The sequence below is a fragment of the Hyla sarda genome, unplaced genomic scaffold, assembly GCF_029499605.1.
Source record: "Hyla sarda isolate aHylSar1 unplaced genomic scaffold, aHylSar1.hap1 scaffold_2039, whole genome shotgun sequence".
Classification (NCBI taxonomy): Eukaryota; Metazoa; Chordata; class Amphibia; order Anura; family Hylidae; genus Hyla; species Hyla sarda.
The window spans coordinates 51164-57163 of NW_026608701.1; the positions used below are offsets into that span (position 1 = coordinate 51164).

The window sequence follows — 6000 nt, forward strand, 5'->3', positions numbered from 1 at the left end:
TAAACCCATTTCCACCTTTTTTTCCCTTCTCCTTCCTCTTACTTTTTTTTCACGTTTTTTTACGTTTTTCTCCTTTTCGCCTCTTTTCTGGGCGTATTATTCTTCTTTTTCCTTCTTTTTTTCGTCTAATGCATACCCCATCAGTGCAGCAATGCTTATTCAATACCGCCAGCAGATGGAGACACTGGGGGATAATTTTCTAAGGATTTATACTGATTTTTCCTGTCTGAATTTGTCGCACAGAAAGTTGCAGGCCAAATATGTGCGACATTTCTGCGACTTTAGCTTCTAGAGCATTTTTACAACATTATACATAGGTGCTGAATACATAAAAAGCGACTGTTCAGCGACAGGACAAGTCGCATCGGCTGAAAGTAGGCCAGAATGTCAGTCCATGTTGGAGCAGGTTTAGATACAGTCTAAAGCATAGATCTCAAAGTCTGTGCACAGAATTTAGCAAGGGCCCTCGCACCTTCTGATGCATCAGGTAGGTGCACAATAGCATAGCCTAACCCTCTGTACTTTGGTCTATATTGATGCGGGACATAGACAGCCAGCTGATGACCAATCCATTAGTGCAATGGATGGCTGGAAGCATTGTCTTTGCCTTTGCAATACCACAGAAGCAATGCATGGTCAATGTACAGCAATGACACACCTGTGTGAACAGCCAGGAGACCCCCCCCCCCCCCCCCCCCCCCCCCCATGTTATGTTACATAGTTACATAGTTAGTACGGTCGAAAAAAGACATATGTCCATCAAGTTCAACCAGGGAATTAAGGGGTAGGGGTTGTGGCGCGATATTGGGGAAGGGATGAGATTTTATATTTCTTCATAAGCATTAATCTTATTTTGTCAATTAGGAACATTTCAGCACCACCCGCTATCAAGGCAGCTGCCTATCATGTCATGCCCTACCTGCACAGGTGTGCTGGCTACTCAAATGATCCAATTAAGGAGGCCATTTAGTCAGCAGCAGCAGAAGTCCCTGTGCCTGACGCTCCAACAGCGGCCAGACACAAGCAGAAGCAGAAGCAGCAGAAGCAGCAGCAGCACCACCTTTTGCTTTTTGGCTGCAGAAGCAGCAGCAGCAAGGCCCACAGGGCTGGCTAGCTGGCTAGCCAGCAAGCAAGCAGGTAGCAATGAAAGTAGGAATCTTTCTTTTTAACCCTGTAAGGGGGTGGTGCACTGTACCCGAAGATACTGCCATATCGGGTCAATGCAATAGGGCGACGGAAGCAAGCTTCGAAATCAGCCCCCGTTCTCAAAAATCCATTTAATATATGGTCCCCAGATAGGGGACGTATCAGATATTAAACTGATAAGAACAGATACTACACTTGATCTTAGCCAAAAGGCCGAGAAGCGATAACGTGAAAGGGGCGGGCCCAACAAGGTCCCCTTCATGGGCACTATCACTGCTTGCTGTCAGGAGGCTGCCAGACAATTTTCCATGCACACTCTGGGCTGGGGGGCAGTCAACCACCAGTACACACAGCAGAACCTAAACCCATACCATTATTGCTAAGCAGCAAGACAGGGGCCCATTGCACTCCCACGGGGCCTTTTTAAATGCAATCCATAACCCGGATTTGCCAGGAACCCTTCTTACTCCTCCTACTTGCATGTGACACTGGGCTTAGGATCTGCATAGGAAACACACACACAAGCACACACCTACCTTTGTTGCCTGCAGATGCCTCCTTGGCTGTCCCCAAACGGTATCAAACCAACACCCACGGAAGCTGTAAGCATAGAGGACATGCCTGCACCCCATTGGACTTACCTGTGTGGGTTAAATCCGGGTTATTTGACAACCTATGGCGGGTGATGGTTCTGCTCAGGCAGAGCAGTGCTGATGCTCCCTCATAAAGCTGTCGCTGCTGTGAAGGTTCTAGGTGACATCACAAATCCCTATGGTTACATACACAACAAAGCTGGGTTGTTGTTGTTTACACTCTGCAAGGCCTGTGGAGTGAGTGGACATCATAGCACTGTAGTTCTGAGGGTTGTAGATGGATGCAACAATCTCCCTGTTGCTTCTATGAAGGCCGTAATAGACGACATCACCAAACAGCTCCATAGTCACATACACAGCAAAGGAGAGATGTTGTTTACACCTAGTGATGTCAGTGGTATTGAGTGACATCATAGCACAGTGCTAAGGCTCCTGGGCCTGGACACAGCAGCGGCTGCAATATCTCAACGGAGAATACGTTTATATATATGTGTGTGTGTGCGCGTATATATATATATATATATATATATATATATATATATATATATTTCTCCGCCGAAATCACTTTTAAACCCATTTCCACCTTTTTTTCCCTTCTCTTCCTCTTACTTTTTTTTTTCACGTTTTTTTACGTTTTTTCTCCTTTTCGCCCTTTTTCTGGGCGTATTATTCTTCTTTTTCTCTTTTTTTTCGTCTAATGCATACCCCATCAGTGCAGCAATGCTTATTCAATACCGCCAGCAGATGGAGACACTGGGGGATAATTTTCTAAGGATTTATACTGATTTTTCCTGTCTGAATTTGTCGCACAGAAAGTTGCAGGCCAAATATGTGCGACATTTCTGCGACTTTAGCTTCTAGAGCATTTTTACAACATTATACATAGGTGCTGAATACATAAAAAGCGACTGTTCAGCGACAGACAAGTCGCATCGCTGAAAGTAGGCCAGAATGTCAGTCCATGTTGGAGCAGGTTTAGATACAGTCTAAAGCATAGATCTCAAAGTCTGTGCACAGAATTTAGCAAGGGCCCTCGCACCTTCTGATGCATCAGGTAGGTGCACAATAGCATAGCCTAACCCTCTGTACTTTGGTCTATATTGATGCGGGACATAGACAGCCAGCTGATGACCAATCCATTAGTGCAATGGATGGCTGGAAGCATTTGTCTTTGCCTTTGCAATACCACAGAAGCAATGCATGGTCAATGTACAGCAATGACACACCTGTGTGAACAGCCAGGAGACCCCCCCCCCCCCCCCCCCCATGTTATGTTACATAGTTACATAGTTAGTACGGTCGAAAAAAGACATATGTCCATCAAGTTCAACCAGGGAATTAAGGGGTAGGGGTGTGGCGCGATATTGGGAAGGGATGAGATTTTATATTTCTTCATAAGCATTAATCTTATTTTGTCAATTAGGAACATTCAGCACCCCACCGCTATCAAGGCAGCTGCCTATCATGTCATGCCCTACCTGCACAGGTGTGCTGGCTACTCAAATGATCCCAATTAAGGAGGCCATTTAGTCAGCAGCAGCAGAAGTCCTGTGCCTGGACGCTCAACAGCGGCCAGACACAAGCAGAAGCAGAAGCAGCAGAAGCAGCAGCAGCACCACCTTTTGCTTTTTGGCTGCAGAAGCAGCAGCAGCAAGGCCCACAGGGCTGGCTAGCTGGCTAGCCAGCAAGCAAGCAGGTAGCAATGAAAGTAGGAATCTTCTTTTTAACCCTGTAAGGGGGTGGTGCACTGTACCCGAAGATACTGCCATATCGGGTCAATGCATAGGGCGACGGAAGCAAGCTTCGAAATCAGCCCCCGTTCTCAAAAATCCATTTAATATATGGTCCCCAGATAGGGGACGTATCAGATATTAAACTGATAAGAACAGATACTACACTTGATCTTAGCCAAAAGGCCGAGAAGCGATAACCGTGAAAGGGGCGGGCCCAACAAGGTCCCCTTCATGGGCACTATCACTGCTTGCTGTCAGGGAGGCTGCCAGACAATTTTCCATGCACACTCTGGGCTGGGGGGCAGTCAACCACCAGTACACACAGCAGAACCTAAACCCATACCATTATTGCTAAGCAGCAAGACAGGGGCCCATTGCACTCCCACGGGCCTTTTTAAATGCAATCCATAACCCGGATTTGCCAGGAACCCTTCTTACTCCTCCTACTTGCATGTGACACTGGGCTTAGGATCTGCATAGGAAACACACACACAAGCACACACCTACCTTTGTTGCCTGCAGATGCCTCCTTGGCTGTCCCCAAACGGTATCAAACCAACACCCACGGGAAGCTGTAAGCATAGAGGACATGCCTGCACCCCATTGGACTTACCTGTGTGGGTTAAATCCGGGTTATTTGACAACTATGGCGGTGATGGTTCTGCTCAGGCAGAGCAGTGCTGATGCTCCTCATAAAGCTGTCGCTGCTGTGAAGGTTCTAGGTGACATCACAAATCCCTATGGTTACATACACAACAAAGCTGGGTTGTTGTTGTTTACACTCTGCAAGGCCTGTGGAAGTGAGTGACATCATAGCACTGTAGTTCTGAGGGTTGTAGATGGATGCAACAATCTCCTGTTGCTTCTATGAAGGCCGTAATAGACGACATCACCAAACAGCTCCATAGTCACATACACAGCAAAGGAGAGATGTTGTTTACACCTAGTGATGTCAGTGGTATTGAGTGACATCATAGCACAGTGCTAAGGCTCCTGGGCCTGGACACAGCAGCGGCTGCAATATCTCAACGGAGAATACGTTTATATATATGTGTGTGTGTGCGCGTATATATATATATATATATATATATATAATATATATATATATATATTTCTCCGCCGAAATCACTTTTAAACCCATTTCCACCTTTTTTTCCCTTCTCTTCCTCTTACTTTTTTTTCACGTTTTTTTACGTTTTTCTCCTTTTCGCCTCTTTTCTGGGCGTATTATTCTTCTTTTTCTTCTTTTTTTTCGTCTAATGCATACCCCATCAGTGCAGCAATGCTTATTCAATACCGCCAGCAGATGGAGACACTGGGGGATAATTTTTCTAAGGATTTATACTGATTTTTCCTGTCTGAATTTGTCGCACAGAAAGTTGCAGGCCAAATATGTGCGACATTTCTGCGACTTTAGCTTCTAGAGCATTTTTACAACATTATACATAGGTGCTGAATACATAAAAAGCGACTGTTCAGCGACAGACAAGTCGCATCGGCTGAAAGTAGGCCAGAATGTCAGTCCATGTTGGAGCAGGTTTAGATACAGTCTAAAGCATAGATCTCAAAGTCTGTGCACAGAATTTAGCAAGGGCCTCGCACCTTCTGATGCATCAGGTAGGTGCACAAATTAGCATAGCCTAACCCTCTGTACTTTGGTCTATATTGATGCGGGACATAGACAGCCAGCTGATGACCAATCCATTAGTGCAATGGATGGCTGGAAGCATTTGTCTTTGCCTTTGCAATACCACAGAAGCAATGCATGGTCAATGTACAGCAATGACACACCTGTGTGAACAGCCAGGAGACCCCCCCCCCCCCCCCCCCCCCCCATGTTATGTTACATAGTTACATAGTTAGTACGGTCGAAAAAAGACATATGTCATCAAGTTCAACCAGGGAATTAAGGGGTAGGGGTGTGGCGCGATATTGGGGAAGGGATGAGATTTTATATTTCTTCATAAGCATTAATCTTATTTTGTCAATTAGGAACATTCAGCACCCACCCGCTATCAAGGCAGCTGCCTATCATGTCATGCCCTACCTGCACAGGTGTGCTGGCTACTCAAATGATCCAATTAAGGAGGCCATTTAGTCAGCAGCAGCAGAAGTCCTGTGCCTGGACGCTCCAACAGCGGCCAGACACAAGCAGAAGCAGAAGCAGCAGAAGCAGCAGCAGCACCACCTTTTGCTTTTTGGCTGCAGAAGCAGCAGCAGCAAGGGCCCACAGGGCTGGCTAGCTGGCTAGCCAGCAAGCAAGCAGGTAGCAATGAAAGTAGGAATCTTTCTTTTTAACCCTGTAAGGGGGGTGGTGCACTGTACCCGAAGATACTGCCATATCGGGTCAATGCATAGGGCGACGGAAGCAAGCTTCGAATCAGCCCCCGTTCTCAAAATCCATTAATATATGGTCCCCAGATAGGGGACGTATCAGATATTAAACTGATAAGAACAGATACTACACTTGATCTTAGCCAAAAGGCCGAGAGAAGCGATAACCGTGAAAGGGGCGGGCCCAACAAGGT

The 6000-nt window shown here is 46.3% G+C and overlaps 3 non-coding genes across 3 annotated transcripts; all 3 read right to left on the reverse strand.

Annotated features, from left to right (window-relative positions):
* Window positions 1-1179: 1179 nt before the first annotated feature.
* LOC130317845 (U2 spliceosomal RNA) lies at window positions 1180-1371 on the reverse strand. Its single transcript, XR_008864859.1, has one exon. It is a non-coding gene; the product is annotated as a U2 spliceosomal RNA (small nuclear RNA).
* Window positions 1372-3476: 2105 nt separating this feature from the next.
* On the reverse strand, window positions 3477-3667 carry LOC130317844 (U2 spliceosomal RNA). Its single transcript, XR_008864858.1, has one exon. It is a non-coding gene; the product is annotated as a U2 spliceosomal RNA (small nuclear RNA).
* A 2114-nt stretch (window positions 3668-5781) lies between these two features.
* Window positions 5782-5971, reverse strand: LOC130317847 (U2 spliceosomal RNA). Its single transcript, XR_008864861.1, has one exon. It is a non-coding gene; the product is annotated as a U2 spliceosomal RNA (small nuclear RNA).
* Window positions 5972-6000: the final 29 nt, after the last annotated feature.